Source organism: Protopterus annectens, chromosome 6.part0 (assembly GCF_019279795.1).
Source record: "Protopterus annectens isolate FY-2018-M chromosome 6.part0, PAN1.0, whole genome shotgun sequence".
In the NCBI taxonomy this organism is placed as follows: domain Eukaryota; kingdom Metazoa; phylum Chordata; order Ceratodontiformes; family Protopteridae; genus Protopterus; species Protopterus annectens.
The window spans coordinates 1,718,184,234-1,718,209,511 of record NC_056737.1 but is presented as its reverse complement, the minus strand read 5'-3'; the positions used below and the strand labels follow the sequence as shown (position 1 = coordinate 1,718,209,511).

Sequence of the window (25,278 nt, the reverse complement as noted above, 5' to 3'; positions counted from 1 at the left end):
GGGGCAAATACAGATGCCCTAAGGGTTCCAGGTACCAGGCTCAAGACTCATACAGGTCAAAGCAATGGGGCGCATCCACCTCCAAATCTGGAGGAGATAAAGCGCAAACCTACAGAAAGCAATCCCAATGACTTCCCTCTGCCTACACCAAGCACTTATCTTTTGGCAGCACCCAAAGGGGGAAAATTAGCACTTTTTGTTCAAAATTGGCAGTTAATAACCCAGGACAAGTGGGTACTGAACATCGTATCGCAGGGATAACGATTCCATTTCCACACTCTGCCAATGACAAATGGTTGGCCAGACCTGCCAAAAAACCAATGAGCAGAGGCACAGAAAAGTACAGTTTTGTACCTACCATAAATGTAGATGTCCGATAGGTATGCATCTGCAGTCCTAACATATGGGTTGTCCTGCCTCAGGCAGCCCTTCGGTCGGCCGGATTTCAAAGTCTGGGTCTGGCCTCGGCTGATGTCGCACTTCACCCGACGTCATAGCTGCTGTTTATTGGGTATAAAGGCATCAGCCGACGCCATTTTCCTCAGTGTTTCTTGCCCCAGATGCCAGGTGCCCTCTAGTAAGGCTAAATTTGGATAAATGCAAATAATTCCAAACAGTGGAGAGCAAACAATATAAAAACATATATATATATATATATATATATATATATATATATATATATATATATATACACACATATATACAAACAAATACACCATAACAACTTCCCCCAGCTAGCTAAAAGATGGGTAAGTACCCTAGGAGTACCACAGAGGGGAAGGAGGGTGGGTAATCCTGACTGCAGATGCATACCTATCGGACATCTACATTTATGGTAGGTACAAAACTGTACTATGTCCTTCAAGGATGCATATGCAGTCCTAACATATGGGTAGAATACCATAGCCAAACTGGGGGAGGAGGTACTAAGATAAAGATGGTGTAGTTAAGATCCCCTGCAAAACAGCAGTTGCAAAACCTGCTCGGGATCTAGAGTATAAAGGAAGATTGTAATGCTTGGCAAATGTATGCACGGATCTCCAGGTAGCAGCTTCTAAAATGTCTTTGGTAGCCACTCCTCGTAGGAAAGCTGTAGTGGTGGCTGTAGCTCTTGTGGAGTGAGGTCTGATATTATCAGTAGTTGTCTTTCCATGAAAAGAGTAACAAAAACGAATGCAATTTCCTATCCATTTTGAGATTGTCTGTTTTGAAATTGCTTTTCCTTGCATTCCTGTTGCATATGCTACCAAAAGCTGGTCAGTTTTTCTGCTGGTCTTAGTTCTGTCCAGATAGTAGCGTAATTGTCTGTGCACATCCAAGGTATGTAGCAGTCTTTCCCCCCTGTTCTGTGGGTTGGGGAAGAATGTAGGTAAATGAATCGCTTGGTTCAATGATACTCTGGAGACCACTTTTGGCATAAAAGTAGGGTTGTTTCTCAGAGAGACTCTGTCCTGATGGAAGATAAGGAAGGGTTGTACTGCCATTAATGCCTGTAACTCAGATACCCTTCTTGCTGAAGTGATTGCTAGTAGGAAAGCAGTTTTCCAAGACAAGAATTGTAATTCTGCTGTTGCTGCTGGTTCAAAAGGGGGAAGAGTTAACTTTTCCAGCACAAAGTTGAGGTCCCATGTAGGTAAAGGTGGTTTCCTTGGAGGCTTTACATTTTTGATTCCTCTCAAGAACTGCCTGAGTAGAGGATGAGAGAAGACAGGAGGATCCAAGTTGTATGCTGCTGAAATTGCTGATGCATGGATCTTAATGGAGGAGTAAGACAGGCCATTATGGAACAGCTCTGCTAAATATTCCAGGATATGTGCTATGTTTGCCAAAGAGACATTTTCTCCCTTTGCTGCACTCCAGATGAGGTATCTTTTCCACTTGGCTGAATAAGTCTTCCTTGTGGAGGGTCTGCGTGCCTCCAGGATAATATCCTTAACCCTCTGAGATAAATCTGGGTTATTTTGTTTTATGCAATATTCCAAGCAGCTAGCTGCAGTGTTTTCAAGTTTGGATGCAGGATCTTGTAGTTGTCCTGTGTTAGTAGTAAGGGACATAGAGGTAGATGCCATGCGTGTGTCCGAGACATGCTTTTCAGTAGTGGGTACCAATGTTGCCTCGGCCAGTCTGGAGCTATCAGGATTACCGTTGGTTGATCCTCTTTTATCTTCAGTAGAACTTTGTACATCAAGGGAAGAGGTGGAAATGCATATGCTGTCAGGTTTTTCCAGCTGAAGGAAAGGGAGTCCACCCTCCAAGCAAGTGGGTGGTACGCTCTTGAGCAGAATTTCTTCAATTGGTGATTGTGCGGGGAGGCAAACAGGTCTATCTGTGGTAGTCCCCATTTCTCTGTTATGGCTTTGAAGATATCTGGATGCAGCATCCATTCGTGAGCATCCGTGGTAGTTCTGCTTAAGGTGTCTGCTAGAGAATTTTCTTTTCCTGGTACAAATCTGGCCTGAAGTTGAATGTTGAGGTTCAGGGCCACATTCCACAGGTCCATTGCCATCCGGCATAGAGGATATTAATGTGTACCTCCCTGTTTGTTGATGTACCACATGACTGTGGTATTGTCCGTCCTTATCAGCAGATGACCCTGTTGAAGGAGTGGTCTGAATGCCTGGATCGCATATTTCACTGCCAGCATCTCCTTTAGATTTATGTGTAGATTCAGCTGGTCTTGGGTCCATAGGCCTTGTATACACTTGTCCACCATGTGAGCCCCCCATCCTAGGTCTGAGGCGTCCGTGGTGATGGTCTGGCTTGGCTGTGGTTTGTGGAAAGGCAAGCCTCTGTTCAACTGACAGGCCTGAGCCCACCACAGGAATTCTTGCTTCAGGCATGGAATTATTGGAATCTGGTCTTCTAGACTGTGCTGGTGTTGAGACCATACATTCCTTAGGTACCATTGTAACTTTCTCATATGTAGCCTGGCATGCGGAATCAATATTAAGCAGGATGCCATGTAACCCAGGGCTTGCAGGACTTTCCTTGCAGTAAGCTGAGTTTGTTTTGTTAATGACATGAAATAGCCTGGTAGTTTCTTTTGTTTTTCTTCTGTGAGAAAGGCCATCCGAGTTGATGTGTCCAGTTCTGCCCCCAAGAATGTTATCCTTTGGGATGGTACTAGTCTTGACTTCTGCATGTTGACTGTGTATCCCAAGGCTTGCAGCAGTTGTATGACATTTTCCAAATCTTTTGTTAATTTTGCCTTGTTGTCCGCTTGTATTAGGCAGTCGCCCAGGTATGGGTAAATTTGAATTCCCTGAAGCCTGCAATGAGCAATTACTGATGCCAGGCATTTCGTGAATACTCTGGGCGCAGTAGATAAGCCAAAGGGCAATGCTGAGAATTGATAATTCTCTGATCCTGCAAGAAATCTGAGGTATCTTCTGCAATCTGGTCATATAGGGACGTGCAGGTATGCCTCCTTGAGATCTAGAGTCACCAGCCAAGACTCCTTGCCCAGCATGGGAAGAAGCTGCTGGAGGGTCAGCCTTTTGAATTTTGGAACATTGAGGTATGTGTTCAGTGCGGACAAGTCGAGAATAGGTCTCCATTGATTTTCTTTTCTTGGTACTAGGGAAAGCCTGGAGTAAAAACCTTGGCCTTGTTCCATAGGTGGCACCATTTCTATAGCTCTCATCCTAAGTAAGTTGTTGATTTGTCTTAAAGCGTCTGTTTTTTGGCTTGGTGGTAGGTTTGGCATTCCCCTCTTTTTTGGTAGCGTGTGGAAGTGAAACCTGTAGCCCTTGTCTATTGTTTGTAAAGTCCATTTGTCTCCTGTAATGTAATGCCAGTTGTCTGAAAATAAGGCTAGCTTTCCGCCCAAGGGAGCTTCCAGTTGTTCCCTGGTAGGCGGTATCAGAGCCAAGTCATTGTGTCTGTCCTGTGGAAGTGGTTGTAGTTGAATCTGTGGCAGTACTTCTCTGATTGGTAGGTTGCCACTGACGTCCCCTGTAGGCACCCCTAGATTGATTTCTGCCTCTTGGGCATCTATTTCTGCCTCTCTGTGCTCTGGAGCTGTCTGGAAAGGACCAATTCTTCGAAGGCCAATTTCTGCTAAACCTCGGAGGTTGGACCTGTAAGAAATCCTTGACTGTTTGGACAGATTTTGCTTTTTCTTCCACCTTCTTTAGAACCTCCTGTGCAGGGGAGCCAAACAAACTTTGTTTCTCCATAGGAGCATCTAGGAGTTTTGATTTAACATGGTCTGGTAAAGATTGTTCTTTTAACCATGCATGTCTTCGAATCACTGTTCCAGTCATAGCTGATCTAAAGGAAGCCTCCAGTGCATCATAGCCACATTTTAAGAAATGGTTACTGACCTGCTGAGAGTTATGTACCAAATCCTGAAGAGACTTGCGGTCTATAGGTTCAGGAGAGGACAGTTTTTTATTTAGCTGGCCTAACAAAAATTCCTGATACTGAATCATGTGAAATTGACAGTTTAAGGTCCTAGCCGAAAGAGCAGCAGAAGTATAAACCTTTTTACCCCATCTCTCTAATGCTCTAGACTCCCTATCAGAGAGGAGAGGGTTTTTGGCAGAAGCAGCTGCCACACCTTTCGGGCCCTGTGAAATGGTTTCAGGGTCTGCAACAGGAGCCTTATACAAATGGTAGTGTGTGTCCGGGACCCTGTAATATCTGTCAGGCTTGGCAGGGGCCGGGGGAAGAGAATCAGGAGCAGTACAGGCATCATTAAATGCATCATCAACTACTGTTAGTACTGGAGGAATGGCTAAAGGCCTATGCTGTGGTAAGTGTAAAAAAGTCCTTAGCCTTTTCCTTGAATCTGAAAAATCCTGGTCCTGCCATTGGAAATGCTCCCTCATAGCATGTAAGGTTTCCCCAAAGGAAAATTCTTCAGGAGGAGAAGCAGAAGGAATGGAGTCTTCTGCATCAGAATCCTCATAAGGAGAATATGGGCCTTCCTGAGGGTCTGTAATGTCCGAATCCTCTGAGGAATAGTCTGTAGAGACAGGTTCCGGGGGTTCAGTCCTAGGCCTCTTATCTGAAGGGGGCTGAGAGGCCCGGTCTGGGTGAGGTTGGGATCCCCTGATCAACGAAATGAGATCCTCAGCCAGGCTGAGTATTTGTGAACTAGAGGTAGGCCTATGTGGTGGAGTTTTAGCAGGTAAGGCCTTAGAAGATTTAGCTGCTTTAGCCCTGGCAAAAGCCTTGATGGACATAGAAGCAGGGGGTCTAGCAGCCCCACGTGCAGGGGTAGATATGTCTAAAGGAATAGTATCTGACAAATCCTGGGTGCCTGCTTCTGTAGCAGTAATTTCAGTAGCAGATTCGACCATGCTGTGTGAGGCCTCGGCTATAAGGAGGCATGCTTTCGGCCGATGGAAGAACCGAGGGCTCGGTTTCAGCCGAAACCGAGACACTCGCGGTTGGCCTAACCGCAGTTTCAGCCGAAACCGTGGACCGCGAGTGTCGGTCCTTTTCCTTGCGCTTTTTAGCTATTTGTGTAGCCGGAGTCTCCAACGGCATTTTATAAGCAAAAGCGGGACCAAAAAACTCCTCTGCAAACTCCGACCGACGTCTAAGTGTCCGTCGGTTGAAGGAAGCACAGGCTAGACAAGCTGATACGTCGTGGTCTGGGCCTAAACAAGGAAGGCAGTAAGAGTGGAAATCCTTATGAGGCATTTGTTTCCCACAAGTTAAACAATTATTTACTTTTTCTGACATCGGCTGAGGCAAGAAAGAGTCCCCAACGGGGTACTTAGCTTTTTAGAAGTCTTCGGTAGTAGAAATCTCTGGATCTGACCGACCGGCACTTGCGAACAGCTTCTGCTTCGGGCACCACGCGGCAAGAAAGACTGAGGAAAATGGCGTCGGCTGATGCCTTTACACCCAATAAACAGCAGCTATGACGTCGGGTGAAGTGCGACATCAGCCGAGGCCAGACCCAGACTTTGGAATCCGGCTGACCGAAGGGCTGCCGGAGGCAGGACAACCCATATGTTAGGACTGCAGATGCATCCTTGAAGGACATCAGGTGACGTTCATCATGGATATGGGGGGCATTCAGATGGTACCAAAACAGGAAAAAGGACAAGGTTTTTACTCAAGATTGTTCTTGGTACCTAGAAAGGACAAGGCCTGGCTGCCAATACTGGATTTATCGATTATGAACACACAACTGGACCTTCCAAAATTCAAAATGCTCACTCACTTTGCAACAGCTTCTGCCCATGCTGGGCAAGAATGCTTGGCTGGTGACTTTAGACTTAAAAGAGGCATACCTTCATGTCCCAATAAGACAGTCGTGCAGAAGATACCTCAGGTTCAAGGCCGACTTACTGCATTACCAATTCTCTGCACTGCCCTTTGGCTTATCTACTGCGCCCAGGGTCTTTACAAAGTGCCTGGCACCAGTAATTGCATTTTGCAGACAAAGAAGTATTCAAATATATCCTTACTTGGACGACTGTCTCATTCAAGCAGAGAACAAGGACACTCTTCTACGACACCTGGAGTTTGTGAAAAGGCTTCTAGCATGCCTAAGGTACACAATAAACGAAAAGAAATCACAACTGGTACCCTCTCAAAAGATAACATTCCTGGGTGCAAGCTTGCATACAACTGTCCAGATGGTTTACCTTACGCCAGACAAACAAAGGCAACTGACTACTTACTTCAAACTGATTTCAAGAAAAACCCAGTCTTCTGCAAGACAAATTCTGCAGGCTCTGGACTTCACGGCATCCTGCATTCTACTAATTCCATATGCAAGACTGCATATGAGGAAACTTCAATGGTACCTAAAAAGTTTATGAAGTCAGCATTCACACAGTCTGGAAACAATGATTCCTCTCATCCCCTGCCTGCAACAGGAGTTTCTATGGTGGCAAAGTCCTGTCACCAAAACATGGGACGGCCCTTCACTCTACCCCCTGCCAGCCAAACCTTAACAACAGACTCATCAGATTATGCCTAGGGGGCCTACAAGGCAGGAAGATGCATTCAGGGCATATGGGCACCAAACCAAATGCATCTACATATCAATCAGAAAGAGATGCTAGCTGTTCAAAATGCCCTAACAGCATTCAAGGACTTACTTCATCCAGGACAACTACTGATAAAGACGGACAACACCACAGTCATGTGGTATATAAACAAGCAAGGGGGCACGCACTCATACCCCCTTTGAAGATTAGCCATAGCACTGTGGGACACAGCTATGACCTTCCAGATAAATCTTCAAGCGATTTAAGCAGAAACCTTACAGATCCTCACGAGTGGAAACTAAATCCACACGTATTCAGCATGATAACAGAGAAATGGGGGAGCCCAGATATAGATCTATTTGCCTCTCCTCAAAATTATCAACTGAAAAGATTCTGCACAAGGACTTATCACAGACAAGCAGGGAAAGTGGACGCCCTATCTTTCAGTTGGAAAAAACTGTCAGTTTATGCCTTCCCTCCTCTGCTTCTTCTACCCAAGGTCCTCCTAAAAGTCAGACAAGAGAAGCCAAAGATGATATTAATTGCCCCAGACTGGCACTCGCATAAGCTCTTTTCAGTTTATGTGCTTGCCCTTGAACTGAATCTCCTACTTCCCTTGGGATTGGAAGTGTTGGAAATGAGCCCCCCAGACTCTCTCTGAGGCATATGTGGTGAGAATTTGGCCCTGGGGAGTGAATCTGAATGGAAGGCCCTGATTTTGTGCATAAGCCTGTGCCCACCATGCAAACGCATCACTGAGGCAAGAAATCAGCTGTATCTCAGTTGCCAGGGACTGAGAATGTTGGCATCATACATTTTTGAGGTTCCACTGGAATTTTCCCATGTACAGCCTGGCCAGGGGAACCAGGAGGATACAAGATGCCATGTGCTCGGAGGAACTCTGCCTGAAATGCATTGTTTCTGCTGGATTCTTTTGAAGCAGTGTGTCAAAAAGAAGACCTTGTCTGGCTGAAGGAAGTTTTTTTGAAGAGGAAAAGTCCAGGAGCACCCCCCCCCCCAGGAAAACTATCCTAGTGGATAGAACAGTGTTGGATTTTTGCAGATTTATGGTGAAGCCCAGGGAGGACAGGAGATTCTGGGTAAACCTCAGATCCTTGAGGAGTTTTGATAGATTTGTGGCTTATAGTAAGCAATCGTCCAGGTAGGGATAGATCTGGGTCCCACTGGTCCTTCAAAAGGCAATTATAGGGGCTCGGCACTTGGTGAAAACTCTGGAAGCAGTAGACAAGCCAAAGGGCAGTGGTGAAAATTGAAAATGACTGGTACCTGCTCTGAAGCAAAGAAAGCTTGTGTGTATTTCCTGTATTGGAATGCACAAGCAGGCATCTTTCAGATCCTGTGAGACTGCAAAGGCCTGTGGGTCTATCATGGGCAAGAGTTTTTGAAGAGTCAACATTCTGAATTTTGGAACAAGCAGGAACTGATTGAGGGTGAACAGGTCTAAGACAGGATGCCAAGAGCATTCTTTTCTAGGAAGCAGAAACAGCCTGGAGTAGAATCCTTTTCCCTTCTGATGTTCTGGAACTGGTTCCACTGATCCCTGAGAGCACAAAATCTGGATTTGAGAGAGGGCCTCTGTCCATAGGTTCATACGTGTTTACTAGGCTAATGATCACAAGGGTCTTTTTAAACCTAGCCATGCATCCAAAATTTCTGACAAGTTCTGATACCCTTGTTAATTGTAAGCATGGGCTTGGGAGAAGAACCATGAACAGGTTACCTGTTTCCATTAGAGACATAGGTGCCAAACCAGGGATGAATTCCCAGTTTCCCATCCAATTGTCCAAGTTGAACTTGAACTGGGTTAGGGAGGAACTCTGCTTCACATGGATGTTCCACAGACGAGGAAGTCTCTGGGATTTTTATTTAGATGACTATCCAGATAACCTGTGAATTTTAAAGGCTCTTTGAAAGTGAGTTTGTTGTTGTGTCTTTCGGCTTTTCCCGGTTAGGGGTTGCCACAGCAGAACTCCGGTCCGCTAATGATTGGCAGTTGATTTTTACGTGCTGAGTTGCCAGCCCTAACGCACAACCTTCAACGAATGTACGCCTATTCATGCATGCCTCCACACAGAAGACGCTCTAGCTGAGAATCGAACCGGTCAGTGTCTTACTGTGACGCGACAATGCTACCGCAGCACCACCACCGACCATTTGAAATAATGCTTAGAACCCACTTGTCTGAAGTGATGAGGGACCAATTTTGTTTGAACAGGGACAGCCTTCCTCCTACACTTATGGGGGGGGGGCAAGGAGAGCTGGGTAAGTGAGTCATTGTTGCTCTCTGGCAGATGCCTGTGGTCTAGAACTCCCTTGCCTGGAAATTTCTGAGGTCCACTGCTTGGGCTCCGCAGTTGCTGCCACTGTCTCTGTGTCCTTTCCAGCTGGGGTTTCTTCTGCCTGCTTCTAGATTGGTAGGGAAAGGACCAGTGTTTAGTGTGGAAGTTCCTACTAAACCTTGGTGGCTGAACGTGAAGGAAGTCTTTCACAGTCTGCATAGACTCTGCTTTGTCTGCCATCTTTTTAAGAACAGCTTCAGCTTTAGACCCAAAGAGGAAATCTTTGTCTAGGGGAGCATCAAGAAGGTTAGATTCAACATAGTCAGGAAGAAATTGTTCCCTAAGCCATGCATGCCTTCTAATAACAGAACCAGCAGCTGCCACCTGGCTAGAGGCCTCCACAACACCATAGCCACAGTGTAAGAAATGTCTAGCTACCTGTGAACTGGAGTGGCAGAGATCCAAAAGCTCCTTGGAAAGGTTTTTTATCCTCAAGGGAAGAGACCTTTTATTTCAGCTGATCAAGGATGGCTTTGCTGGTATTTAAACATGTGAAATGACAGCTGAGAGCCCTCATGGAAAGAGTGGCTTAGGTATATACTTTTTTCCCAAATCTATCAAGAACCCTGCTCTGTTTATCCGTAGGGAAAGGATTTTTAGGGGAACTGGCTCTAGCACTTTTGGGTCCTGGGATGACCACATCTGGATCAGCAGAAGGATTTTTGAAAAGGTATTTATGGGAGCCCTATACCCTACAAAACCTGTCTGCTTTTTGACTGGCTTGGGAAAGACAGTCAGGATTCAAGGAGGAATCCAAGAAGACATCCTCAACTACCTCTAAAATAGGGAAATAGCAAGGGATTTGTGCTCTGGCAGATTCAGGAACTCCCTAATTCTCTTTTTAGACTGAGGCTATACCTGTACTTCCCACTGGAAATGTTCCATCATAGCATGGAGAGTCTGATTCCTCAAAAGAAATGAGGGAGGGTCCTGCTTCAGAAACAGAACCCACCACGGTCGGAATCCTCAGCAGATTCCAAAGGATCTGAAAAAACTTCAGAAACAGGATCCCTTTTCCTAGGGAAGAATTCCTGGGGGCTTGTCTAGATCCGACTATGGAGATCAGGTATTCAGCTAGCCTAACCAAGGCCTGCTGATATCCCAAGAAAGGGAGCCAGTAGGCCTAGAAGAAGGCCCTGCACTAACACTTCTCTTCGCTTTGGTCTTGGGCCTAGGGATGTCTGAAATTCTGATGCCCGTCTCTCTGGAGGAATGAAGAACCAGGGTAGGCAGAAGCCGCAAAGACGTATCACCAGTTAAAGTGCACTCAACAGAAGCCGAGGCCTGTTGAGCAGGCCCAGACCCAACCAAGAGATGAAAGCAAGTCCCTGTGCAGAAGTAGAGGGACCCAACTGCATGTTGGACTCTAAACAGGTCTTGATAGAGGCCTATGCCACCACCTCAGTCACAGAAGGAGGCTGCGAAAGCACCTCGCTATCTTCAATGATTATAAGCCAAGAAGGAGAAAAAGACCGAGAACAGTTGTTGTCAGAGGCCCTAAGTTTGGGTCTCTTATCTTTTTCCCTCTTACACCTAGGCTGCTCAACCTCTGAACGACCAGCGGACGCCATTGGACGCAGAGTAGATTCAAGACTAAGGAATCTAACAAAGATCTCGACCTTATGTCTGATCATTCTAGAATTAAAACGGGTAAAAAAACAGCAACTAGGGAAGTCATGATCCCAGCCTAAACAAGTGACAAAGTGAATGGAAGTCTGTGTGCTGGATCTACTTACTACAGCGGAGGCAACTGTTTATCTAATCTGACATGAGTTACAGCAAGATAAGAGTTCCCCAACTCCCGACTGATGCAGTAAAACATTGCTTCGGCCTCTGACAGCAAGAAAATGCTGTTATCATGATGCTGGGTGGCTCCCTATATATCCAAGAGCACCGATGTCAGTTAGGCCATCTGCCAGCCTGAGGAGTAGAGGAAGTTTTCTCTGGTAGTCAGGCTGGCCAAGGGCTTTCACAGCAGGAAGTCCCACAAGTCAGGACTGCAACAGTGAAACACAAAGAACATCTGAAATGCCTCAGGAGAACCACAGACCCTCAGGAAAACAAGGACATGTCTTTCCAGGAAGGGAAGTGAGGGAAAGGAAAAAGGAATAAAGAGGAAACCCCTAGGCCAGCAGAAAGTCCAAAAAGTAGAGAGAGGAAAGGGGGCAGAAAGGAGGGATTGAATACTGCAACACTGAAAAGTAGGACATCTACTGTTATATTTTACATAATCGCATTATGTCCTTCCTTACCTTTCTTGCAGTATTCTTCATATGTGGTAAGAGTACAAAAGTTACTGTAACGTACTGGAGGAGGAAGGCAGAGAAAAGTCCTCCACAAAGAATGGCTCTGGCAAAGTGTGCCCTGTCTCTGGAAATGACATCCAATTTATAATGCTTAGTAAAAATGTGGAGAGAGGACAGAGTAGCAGCTTCCAAAATGGGTCTTGTATCCAAACCCTTGAAAAAAGCCCCAGAAGAGGCTCCTGCACTACTAGAATGAGTTCTAACAGAATCTGAAAGCTGATTGCCATAAAAAGAACAAAAAGAAATGGCCTTAGAAATCCAGGAGGAAGGGATTTGCTTAGAAACTACTAAAACCAAATGTCTAGGAATTAAAAGAAATAAAAAGCTGCTCAGATTTTAGAATGGCCTTTGTCTTCACCAAATAATATCTGAGCTGTCTATACAAATCCACGATGTGGAGCACCTTCTCAGTAACAGATTGCGGAGAAGGAAAAAAAGAATGGAAGGTGAATAGATTGGATTCAGGGATAAGTCATTAACCGCCTTGGGCATAAAAGAAAGGTTAGTACAGAGAGACACTTTGTTTCTATGAAAACTCTAAAAAGGAGGGACAGTCATACGAGCCTGGAGTTCAGAAACTGCCTTGGCAGAAGTAACAGACACTAACAAAATAGTCTTCTAGTACAGTGTTGCAATGAGGAAGAAAAAGTAGGCTAAGAGGCCTGAGTGAGTTTGTCAACAACAAAATTAAGGTTCCAAGATGGGGAAACGTTTTCTTGAGGTCCTGATATGGAAGACACCTTAAAGAAATTGTTTGACCTCAAAACAAGAAGCCAAAGAAGGGTTCAAAGGAAGACGAGCACAAACTGCTGACAAATGAGCCGTAATAGAAGAATATGCTACACCCTAAAAAAATAAAAGGATCCTAGTCATGCTGGAGACACCAAACATGAAATCTCTTCCATTTAGCCACATAGGATTTTCTGGTGGTGGGTTTTCTGGCCTCCTGCAAAACTGTAAACATGTCCTGAAAAAATGGTGCCCAACAGGACTCAAAACCCTATCACCCAAAGTGTCAGTTGAAGGGTGGACAAATGAGGATGAATTTAGGAGCCCTCTTCTATGAGAATTATCTATGAGAAGATCCACCTGGTGAGGTAACTTGTGATGACTGCCTTTGGCCAAATGAAAGAGAAGGGGAACCAGTCTGGGCAAAAAAGGTAGTCATCAACAAGATTTTGGGAGAGCTCTCCAGGATATTGTGCAGGACCCTGGGAAGTAGAGGAAGTAGAGGACAGGTACACAGAACACTCCCTTCTAAGAAAAAGACATGGCATCCACCTTCCAAGTGAGAGGACATGAAGCTCTGGAACAGAATTGCAGAAGCTGTCTATTCAGAAGGGAGGCAAAGAAGTCCACTTGAGGAATACCCTACCAATATGCAATGTCAAGAAAAAAGAAGTTATGTACACACCATAACATTCCATCTGTGTAGTTGTACTTCATTTGTCTTCAACCTGTGGGTTACGGATCTGTATCGGATCCGAGCCGGCAACTCTTACTAGCATCAGCTCCGAGCTCCAAACTCCTCCCCTTACCCATAATACACCTCCACTGCCTTCCATCCCCAGATAGAGTTTGCTGAACCTTATACTGAGACCCTGACCTGAAAAATTTACTTGCGACCTATACTGCATCCCGTAGGCTGATCATATGCCAAGGTCTGGGGGAAGGAGGAAGGGACGGTTGAAGACAAATGAAGTACAATTACTCAGATGGAATGTTATGGTGAGCACTTCTTTATGTGAAGTAGTTTACTCCATTTGATCTTCAACCTGTGGGACACAGTCCCCAGCTACTAAACTCTGGAGAGGCCCTCATGTAAGGATATTCCACAGCACAGCAGAACCAAAGGATGCACTTCTTCTGGAAGTCAAATCCAATTTGTAATGAGAAATAAATGTATGAGATGAGGACCAAGTAGCTGCAGAACAAATAACATCCAAAGACACTTTAGACCAAAAGGCCACAGATGTAGCCATGGATCTACATGCCTCTGTCCTTATAGACCTGCAGGATGCATGAAGAACTCCATTTAGCTATAGTGACCTTGGAGATAGGTTCCCCAAAAAGGGTTTATAGAAGGATACCAACAATTGATCAGATTTATGGAAATTTTTTGTCCTGTGTAAACAGAATTGTAACTGTCTATGAACATCCAACACGTGGAGTTTGTATTCCATCTTGTTAGTAAAATTAGGAAAAAAACACAGGCAAATTGATGGTCTGACTGACATTGACTGGTGATGCCACCTTAGGAAGAAAGGATGGATTGGCTCGAAGGGAAACCCTATCTTTGTGAAAAATCATGTAAGGAATTTTGATGGACAAGGCCTGTCATTCTGAAACCCTTTTTACAGAGGTAGTAGCCACCAGAAAAGCTGTTTTCCAAGACAAAAATTTCAGATCTGTAGTTGCGGCAGGCTCGAAAGGCAGAGCGACCAAAGCTTTAAGAACCATAGTAAGGTCCCATGGGGGAACAGGATCTTTGACCGGGGGGCGTAACAAAAAAGTGCCTTTGATAAAGGCTTTACACAGTCTGGAAGAGGCTAGAGAGGTAGAATTCTCGCCCACATGAAAATGAGAGATGGCAGCCAACTGAACTTTGACAGTAGAAGAACTAGCTCCGTTTTGAAAAATATCAGCTAGAAAATCAAGAATGGCGGAAATAGGAGCCGCAAAAGGATCTAAACTCCTTTGAGAGGCCCAAAAGGAAAAACATTTCCACTTGCTGCGATAAACCTTCCTGGTCGAAGGCTTCTGAGCAGCCACCAAAATAGATCTAACTGAGGAGGATAGTCCAGGAGTCCTAGCAATCACGGGAACTGCAGCAGCTAAGCTGTGAGCTTCAGGCTGTCCAGATTCAGATGAGGCACCCCTGAAGGGTGTGAAATTAAATCCTGAATGGGATCTAGGATCCAAGGCAGAGCCAGAATGTGAGACCAAAGGAATGGAAACCATACCTAGCGAGGCCAGAATGGGGCAATGAGGATAACTTGGCTCCCCAGTCGACAAGCTTTCTGTAGAAACCTCGGAATGAGAGGTACTGGTGGGTAAGCATACAGAAGACCAGGAGGCCAAGCATGAACTAGAGCGTCTCTGGGGGACTGCCCAGGCAGGGGGTTCAGAGCAAACAACTTGCTGCACTTCGCACTGGAAGGAGATGCGAAGAGATCGCAGCAAGGTTGGCCACACCCACTGAAGATATGTTCCACTACTGACAGATTCAGAAACCACTCTTAAGGCATCACAATTGTCTGACTTAGCCTGTCCGCTAGGATGTTGGACTGTCCCGGAATGTGTGTTGTGATGAGAAAATGACCGGTGGAGATTACCCATTCCCACACTCATGGCCTCACGACAAAGGGGGTAAGATATGGTCCATCCCTGCTTGTTGATAAACCAAACCACTGACATGTTGTCTGACTGAATAGCAATCGTCCCCTAAGATAGAAAGGCATGAAGGGCCTGCAACGCTAGAAGGACCGCCCTCATTTCTAGGACATTTATGTGCAAGCTAGTCTCTCTGGGGGACCACAGGCCTTGGACTGTCTTGCCTGAACAATGCACCCCCACCTGAGTTTGGAGGCATCCGTGGTCACTGTGGTTTTGGCCAGGGCTGAAACAAAAGGTTGTCCCTCCAAAATGTCCAGAGAGCACATCCACCATATGAGGGATGACCGACAGACTCAACTGAGTTGAATTGGATATGTCAATGACAGTTCCAACAAGGACCACTGTACAGCTAGAGTCCACTGTAGAATTCTCATGTGCAACCGAGCACACGGGAGAAGAGTTATGGTCATCTCCATCAAGCCTAAGGCCCTCAACACCAATTCCGCCGTAGGGAGACACGCATCCTCATGTTTTCAACTCTCTCAGAGGTCAGGAATATTTTGCACTGAAGAGCATCCATCCTGACACCAATGCAGTCTATCATCAGTACATGATCTAGAAGAGATTTGGATGTGTTGTTTGTGATCCCCAAACCCAGGGCAAGAGTCAGGAAATAATCCCTGGTTTGGGAGAGTAGACGCCTAGTGAGAGCAGTGAGGAGCCAATCGTCCAGGTACGGATAGACCTGAATCTCCCGAAGCCTCAGGTGAGCCGCTACCACCCACCATAACTTTGGTAAACACCCTGGGGGCTGTGGTGAGACCAAAGAGTAGGACTCGAAATTGGTAATGATTGACTCCTAGCTGGAAGTGGAGGAACCTCCTGTAACTTCTGTGCATTTTTATGTGACAGTGAGCATCCTGGAGGTCTAACAAGCACATCCAGTCGCTCTCTTGCAGGTATGGCATATGATGGACTGTAATGTCACTATCCAGAACTTCTCTTTGACAACTGACAGGTTCAGGGTAGAGAGGGGTCCAGAATGGGGCCTTAAGTCCCCCGTTTTCTTTGGTACCAAAAAGAACCTGGAGTAGAAGCTCGATCCGGACTGATCTGGGGGAAAGGTTTCGATGGCTCGTTTGCGTAGCAGCTTGGAAATTTCCTGTGCTGCTGACTCCCTTTGTATGGGTGGTACATCAGGGAGGTGTCTGGGAGATTTGGGGGAACCCACAAAGAGGATAGAGTATCCTCTGTATATGATTTGAAGCACCCATTGGTCCGTTGTTATGGACTACCATGCCACTAGGTGCAAGGACAATTGTCCCCCGACTGCCTACAGAGTACAGTAGTCGGGCAACCCCTCAGAGTTGCTGCCCAGGTCTGTTCTAGAAAAGTTCTCAAGACCCAAAGTTTCTTAGACCCCTCTGCCTCTAGGCCGGTGTCTATTCTGTCCCCCTCTGCCTCTGGGGGAAGAAGAGCCCTGAGTGTCCCGGGAATACTGGGACTTCTGGAACCACATCTTCATTTGCCCTCTCTGGTTCCAGGAAAAGGACCTTTGAGGGTTACAGAAGCAGATCCCAACACCAGACAGTGTCTTCCCACCATTCGCACTCTGGACTAATGTCTCTAACAGTCTTTCCAAAGAGTGTAGAGCTGTCATAAGGGGCATTGGCAAAGGACACCTTGAAGGGTTCGGAAAACTGACATAACCTGAGCCAGGTGTTGCACCTCATGGACACGCCGGACCCAGCCACCCTAGCAGCTCCTTCCGTAGCATGTGAAAAGAGTCGCATTTAAAGTAGTCATCCTCGCGTAAAACGAAGCCTTCTCCTCCTGCGACATGGACTTGGGTTAAGACTACTCCAGCTCCTTTATCAGGTCATGTTGGAGTCTGGTGACATGGGCCAGGTAGTTCAGCACCCCTTATCCGCAACTCTCAGTCAAGAGGATGGACCGAGGAACTCTCCTGAGCAAGTTCCTTCTTAGTGGCTACTACCACCACCATGGCATCTATGGGGGAGCCCTTGTTCCATGCCGGTCTGTTTATGGGGGGGCTTAAGATCTTATCCGGTCTTTTTTGGATAGGTTCCATGGTGTCCAGTTCCTTCCATGCCAGCGAGGAGACCAGATCAACCAAAGGATCAGCGGGAGGAGACACCCAGGAAGTAGATGGGCCCATGCCAAAACCCTCCAGGAACACGGACTCATCAGAAGAAGATTTGGGGGCAGACCAACCTCCCCACTGGTGCAGGATTTCCATGATGTCTCCAAAGGAGATATCCTCGGGAAGTGACCTGGGGGAACCTTCTCCATCATCCAAGTCCATGTCCTCGGTGAGGGACTCAAGGGAGTCCAAGTGCCTCCTCTAGCACATATGCTTGCGAGGTACCTCTCTGGGGGGGGGGGGCTTACAAGCCACTTTTTCCTCAGGGGGGAACTGTCTGGGGCTCTTTGAGCATGGGCTGTCCCTCTGGTAAAACAATGGGGACCATAGACAGAGCCGAGGGGGTCTGGGTGGAGTTCGAGGGGGACAGTCAGGGATCTCAATCCAGCGGAGAGAACCCTTTCTACCACGTTGAACGCGGAAGGAGAGCAAATGTCCTGAAACCAATAAGGAGGCTGGTCTTCCCGGGTCTGACGAGAGAATCAGAGCCGGGCCGAGGTGGATGGAACTCAAGGAGGAAAACCTGGCCCGACAAAGTTGGAGTTGAAGAAAAGGGTTCCACTCCCTCGGATCTGACACCCAAGCTCCGGCTCCAAGAGCGGCTCGGATCAGAGCTGGTCGGATCTGAAATGCTCCAAGCAGCCGTCGGCATCTAGAAACCAGGTACAGTCAGCGCCAACCCCCTGACCAAAGCAAACCTCGGATCTTCGAACCCGAAGGGTGGATCAGAAAAGGAGATACAGGTTGGAAAAAAAGGAAGTGAGCTCACCCCTCCTGAGGGAGGGGAGGCTGGCAAGACCCCCATATAGATCTGGGTATGGATAAACCTCCATCATTTTATCCAGATCCATGTCAGACAAGGACCGGGTGGACCATGATGAGGCCACGGACTCCAACCTGGCGGGTCGGGGCACCAAGGCCCAAGAAGCTGGACATGTCTCCATTGGAGCCGAGAGGAGTCACAGATCCGTGGCATCTTCGTAGTTGAAGCGAGGTCCAGAGACCTCTTTCTCTTCTCCCTCGCCTTCGACTCTCTCCCCCTCTCTCTACCTCTTTTCTGCTTTGCTACCACAGGCTTCGGTACAGGAGGTTGATACCCAGCCTGGGAGGAAAGAGAAGCCAGAGGAAGAAGAGATAGCCACAGCAGCCAGTGTGACTGAAGCCGGAGACGAGAAAACAGACTCTGAAGGGGGAAGAAGACCTTTGAGGGCCAACTTTGCCTTCCTATCTTTAATGGCGCGGGGGTTGAAGCCCGCACATATGCTGCAGTCCACACTCAGATGGGCCATGCCCAAGCACAAAACACACAGAGTGTGGCCATCCGCAGGGGATAATTTATGGCCACACACTGTGCAATGCTTGAAAACAAGCTTTCCAGCCATACTATCTCAGTAGAAAGATAACTTAAGAAAAACAGGCAGTTTCTAACTGGCACACACACACCCAGTCACCACACTCGTACATAGAAAACATTGAGGGGGGAGGGGAAGCTACAATTTACACAACAGTACAAACTACTCTTAACTACCCTAAAAATCTCTAACTCGACGCACCAAGCAAGGGGAGGAGAAAGGGGACCTATACTAACACTATCTAACAAAATACTGAAGAGAAAAGATACTCAAAAAAGGTTTTACCCACTTGACTAAGTTGGAGCTCAAGAGATCACGATGCATAAGCTATTCGCGGCAAACGAGATCTGGGGATGGAAGGCAGTGGAGGTGTATTATGGGTAAGGGGTGCAGTTTGGAGCTCGGAGCTCATGCTAGTAGGAGTTGCCGGCTCGGATCCGATATGGATCCGTAACCCACAGGTTGAAGACCAAATGAAGTAAACTACTTCAGATCACCTCCCTCCGAAGCATCATTTGTGAGGCTGTGTCTTGGATCTGCTCAATGAGTCTGCCGCTACGTTTTCTGCTCTGTGGAGATGTAAACCATCTGAAGAACTAAATGATGGCAAATTGAAAAATCCCAGGCCTGAAGAGACAGTCTCTGAAGAAGATGAAACTCTGCCTCCTTGCTTAATGAGGTAAAAAAAAAATTGTCTTTCGGCTTTTCCTGGTTAGGGGTTGCCACAGCGAAACACCGGTCCACTAATGACTGGCAGTGAATTTTTACGGTGTCAAGTTGCCAGCCCGGCACCCAACATTCAAGAAAGGCACATCCACTCATGCACACACCTACCTGCATGTCTTTTAAAGTGAATTCGACTGTGTGGAGGACATGCAGACTCCACACAGAAGGCACGCCTGCCAAGAATCAAACGGGAGAGCCTCTTGCTGTGAGGTGACAACGCTAACTGCTGCACCATGAGGTATCTCATGTAAAACCCTTCAGAGGGCCTGGAAACCCATGAAAATGAAAAGCCTGGAGAGCCAGAATGACAGCCTTCATCTCTTTGATGTTTATGTGATCTGATATTTGATGGAAGGGCAGGAGACCCTGAACTTTCAGGCTGTTTGAAGAAGTTCCCCATCCTTGATCGGAAGAGAAGTCCAAAAAGGCAGACCTGGGGAGATCTGCTGAATCCACCAATGAAGTTTGAGTTTGAACTAGAGCAAAAGTAGTACTGGAAAATAAAGAGGATAGCAATGATGGAACCAAACAGACTTGAGATACCACTGCAACTTCTTCATGTGGGGTTTGGTAAAGGAGAGTATAGGGATGATGGATGCCATGAACACCAAGGCTCTGAGAAATTCTCTGGCCAGGACAACTGAAAGAGGTAGCAGACACTGGAAGGGGGAGTGGGGCAGAAGGGAAGCTAACATTGGAATAGTTTGAATTCTGCGGCCCAAACATATGTGGTCCTGAGAAAGTCAGAAGTGACTTTATGAGACTGATCGTGAATCCCAGACTGCACAGGAGTAACACAGTAAAGTTTAGGTACTGAAGAAGGAGGGGTTGAGAGCAAGCCTGAATTAGGTCATCCAGATAAGGGAATATTTGAATCTCCAAAGCCTGCAGAAGGCTACAACAGGAAGTAGGCATTTGCTGAATACCCTCAGGGCCAAAGAAAGACAAAAAAGAGAAGTAGAGAGCTAAAAATAAGAACAGAGAAATGTAAAAACTTCCTGAAGACAGGGTGAATGGGGATGTGGCGACAGGCATATTTGAGACTTAGACAGACCAGAAAAGCCTGAGTGACCAAGAGAACAACAAGAGCCTGAACAGATAATATTCTGAATGGGGAACCTTTAAAAAGAGGCCCAGGAAGGACAGATCTAGAATGGGCCTCCATGACCCTTTTTTCTTGAAACTACAAACAACCTTTAATAAAACCCTGTTCCCTGCTGGGATACCGGAGCAGGCTGAATGGTTCCCTGATCCAAAAGATTCCTTGGTACTAATGGAAACTGAGGGAGCTGGACTGCAAGCAGCAGCTGAGAAATACCTGAAAATGAAGGAAGGGACCTACAAGTACATATTATGAAGTAACAGTGCTAGATGAGGGAAAGGATCCAAGAATCTGAAGTAGTCTGTTGCTAAACAGGCAGATAAAGGGAAAGCCTGACAGACAGAAGAGCCTGGCCAAGAGGAAGGGAGGACAGTATGTTAGATACAGACAGGTTTATCAGGAAAAGGAGGCTTTTGACCCTTTGAAGTCTGAGTGGGTGTGTCAGAAAACATACGTTTGGAAACCCTCTTACCCTCTAGGGGGTTGTGAAGGCTACCTATGCACAAAGGCGAATTTAAATGGATAATTCCTCTGAAATTTGGGAATAGGAGGAAAAAAAAAAACGTTTCAGGTACTGCATTACCTTACCTTTGTCTTGCAGGGTTTTAAATAATTCTGCAGCAGAAGTACCAAATAAACTCTGCTTATCCAATGGAGAATCCAGAAGCTTAGCCTTAATATTTCCAGGTAAAGCCTGTAGGCGTAACCAGAATTATCTCTTTGTGACAGTACCAGACGCAGCAACAGCATCACAGCATTTGACATAGTGGCAAGCCACCTAAGATGTAGAGCTTAGCAAGGAAAGAGACTCTGGACAGCAAAAGTTTGATGCAAGTAGGCCAGAAAAGACTCCACCCAAATAGGCTAAAAGAACCAGAACATATCTGATCATACAAGTCTGGTAGTGTACAGCTCTAAAGACCAGAGTAACAGATGTATACACTTTTTTCCCCAATCTCTCCATAGCTCAGCTGTTTTTGACATAAGTTAGCAGTCTAGAAGAGGGCAGATGCTAAGGTAGCTTATCAGTAGCTACAGGAACAGAGCAGAGGGATCTGGTGCCAGCCCCACACGATCCTCGGTGTCTTCATTTGAGCCTAGAGAGACATCTGGAGGAGGATAGACATCAGCAGAATCCAAGTGAGCTTTTTTGCCTTTCTTTTTAAGAGACTGCTGATCCTCAGAGTGGGTGGATTCAGCCCTTGGGTCACAGCAGAAGGAACTAGTGCCAGCCCCAGACGATCCTCAAAGTCTTCATCTGAGCCAACAGAGACATCTGGAGGAGTCTGGACAGCAGCAGACTCCGAGCAAGCTTTTTTGGCTTACTTTTTAAGACAATGCTGAACCTGCGGGTGGGTGGATTCAGACATGGTGCCTTGGGTCAAAAACTTAAGGTGCTAATTCTCCAGGTAAATGGACAAGGAAAGCAACTGAGTAAGGAAAGTTTTAGGTACAACAGCCTGACAAACTGTACACTCAGTATGCTTCTGTGTAGCACTTAGAAAAGACACTTCTTGTGTCTGTCTTCATGGAGAATCTCCCTCCCACAATCGCATTTTTCCTTCTTGGATGACATTAATCCAAATCACAAAAGAGGATAAAGAAAAATAAAGAGCACCAACAAGGCACTTTTTTGCAAAAGAGTCTGTAGGAACCAGCTCAGCAAAGGGCATACACAGACTGAAGTTCAAATGTGGCATTCGGACTGGTTTCTAACTAGTTCTGAGGACCTTTATGCCCTATGTTTGCACGGGAAGCATACAGTTGATGCATAACACTATGTAATCTAAAGACTTTGCTATACTGGATGGGCATTAGGTTATCCTTGGCAGGTTATCCCACATGTGAAGAATACTGCAACAATAACAAGGATGGACATCTTGTTAAAACTTGATAGGTCTGAGATGGGCCTTTAGGATTCCTCATTTCTTGGGACCACAAATAACCTGGAATAAAATCTTGTTCCTACCTCTCTTTTGTGAGAACCAGTTCTATGAATCCCTGATGCAACAGGTTTAGAACATGGGTCTGTGCCTTTCTGACTTGTCCTTTTGGGACTGGAGGGATACTTGCCAATTTTGGAAGCAAAGAGAAAAAATACAGTTTGTATCCAGAACGTATGACAATTAGAACCCATTACATTCAGCGATGGCTTTGCAAAGAACCTTGTGGGTAGAGAGCAGAAGTCCGGGGTTGCAGAGGAATTTTCTAGGAAGGGGGCAGGGAAGTGCTTTTCTGACTCACCTGCTTCCTGCTGGGTCCCTGAAGGCCGAGTCTTTGGATCAGCTTGCCACCTTCTGGGGTATTTTATCTTTTCTGGTCTGTCAGCTCTTGGATTTGGACTGAGAGGCAAGAAAGGATGCTTAAGTGGGATTGTTTTACTAAATCTAAACAGTGGGATTTGCAGAATGTCTGACTGGCTGCATAGTCTGTCTTCAAGAAGATCTGCTCAGACATGGTCAGGAATTGGGTGTGCTCCCTAAGCCACACCTGCCTCCTAATAACAGACTCCAAAGCAGCTGCCATGTTTGATAATTTTACAGCATTAAAGCCACATCGCAGATGGTGTTTGGCAACCTGGGAAATGGTGATGCAGAGCTCTAGCAAGTCTTTTTGGACAGCCTTCTCTTAAACCTCCTCTAGTTTTTGTTTCGTCTGATCCAGGAGGGATTCCTTAAATTTACCAATATGGGACTTACAGTTTAAGGTTCTTCTCGACAGGGTAGCCAGAGTGTAAACCTTTTTACCAAATCTGTTGAGGGTTATGTCCCTCTTATAATTTGGTAAGGGATTCTTGGAAGTACGGTCCTTGGATCCCCTGGACCTCAATGAGACCACATCAGGATCCACTACTGATTTTTATACAGCTGTCTGGTTGAATCAGAATCCAGCACTATAGAACCAGTCAGGTTTCCTGGGGGCAGGGGGGGGGGTAGGAGTCAGGCCTGCATTGAAGTGTTCTGGTTAACATTTACCACTTCTAAGACTGGAGGAACAGAAAGGAGCTTGCGCTCAGGCAAAACCAGAAATTGCCTGACCCTCTTCATGGATTGGAGTAACCCTGAACCTCCCAAATGAAAAATTCTCATCTTGTGAATAGTCTCTCCAAGGCACAGATTCTCAAGTTATAAGGTTGAGGCAGGGAAATAATACAGTTGTGCAAGAACTTACTAAAACAGTAGATGTCTGACTGATCACTGATATAGTATTCCAATACTTTTCAGTTATCCTACCAAGGGTAACCTGATGTCTGGCCAGCATATGAAAGCCAAAAACCTTCTTAATGCGCACTACATCTGGTGTATGACCTCAATCCACTGATGTAGGGGTACATAAATGGATGCATGGGAGTGAGAGCCTCAGAACTATCTAGACCTAGGCAGAACCTGGAGAATGCCTGAATGCACTAAGTTGCCACTTTTCTAAGAACCTGTGAGGAAGAAATTTTGATGCATTTAACATCTAAAGAGGGGCATGTTTATCATAATTTAACAAGACAGAAAGTTACTTTAAAGTCATTAATGCGGGGTGATAGTATTATGATTAAACCTGCCAATAAAGGGGGAGCAGTTGTGGTGCTGGACCATCAATTTTATCATAAGGTCATGGACATGATCAATGACAATTTGACCTATAGGAAACGTTCTCCCCTAGAAGTTACTATTTTGGTAGGTAATGTGAAAAGCGAGTTAACTACATGCAAATTGAATGGCTTCATTAATGAGGATGTATATAAATTTGTGTCAATAGCTCATCCAGTGGTACCTGTGTTTAAGGCACTACCTAAGATACACAAGGACCCCACTAACCCACCCCTCAGACCCATAGTGTCGGGCAGAGGATGGGTGACGGAGAATGCTTCTGTTTGGGTAGAATCTAAATTAAAGTTAGTGACAGCCTTCATACCCAGGATTTTGAAAGATACTGCACATTTTCTATCCTCCCTGCATGCCTATACTCAGACTGAGCCCAATATCGGTAACTATCTTTTTGTCACTTTAGATATAAACAATTTATTTACTGTGATTTCTGAAAAATATGGTTTAGCTGCCATAGATTCTTTGTTAAGTTGTAATGGAGTATTATATGACATCACCAGGATGATCGTAGGCATTTTGCTTCAGCTTATACTGGAGAATAACATCTTTTTATATTCAGGTTGCCAATATCAATAGAAGAAGGGCATAGCAAAGGTGACGCCTTGTGCAAACTCATACACTAACCTGACTTTAGCATACTGGGAAAATGAGGTGATGTTTGAACATGAACATCCATGGAAGGCACACACGGGTTACTATATAATATTTTGAATAATGTGATTATTTTGTGGATGGGTAAATAGGATGGATTTATTGTCTGCTTAGAATCTACTACAGTTTTTTAAGCTTCAGCATGTCTTATTCAGATTTTGAGATTGATTACTTGGACATGCAATTGAAGAGAGGGTCCGATAGTACCATTCTGACTTCCATGTATAGGAAGGATTGCTGGAGGTATAATTACTTAGATTTTAATAGCATGCACCCTAGGCATTTATTTAAGAATGTAGTAAAAGGTCAGGCATATACGGCATCTAGATTATGCACAGAAGAAGAACAATTTAATAAAGAGTCTGATCAGTTGGTTACTAATTTTGTTAATAGAGGCTATAACCAGAAGATCATTCAGCTGGCTGCTCAGGCCAGCAAGAGGGACAGAGCTACAAAAGCAAAACCCTGGTATTCAGACATTACACTGGAACAACAGGCCCCTGGAGGGCAGGGGTATACATGCAAATGTGTCACGTGTGGTTTTAAAGTACAGCAATAATATAGGGCGTTTATGCCAGATAATACGGAATAATTGGAAAACTTTGTTAACTAATGAAAAACTTAGAAATGCTATACATGTGAATCCTTCTTTAAGTTACAGGCATAATAACAAATTGAAGGATTTACTCTGCAGAGACAAAGGTATGATAATGACGTCTTCTATGA

The 25,278-nt window shown here is 45.7% G+C and overlaps 1 protein-coding gene across 2 annotated transcripts in view; it reads right to left on the bottom strand.

Annotated features, from left to right (window-relative positions):
* The window catches only part of ALS2 (alsin Rho guanine nucleotide exchange factor ALS2), a 2,167,716-nt gene that overhangs the window by 1,310,659 nt on the left and 831,779 nt on the right, over positions 1 to 25,278 (bottom strand). The gene's annotated exons all lie outside the window — the stretch shown is intronic.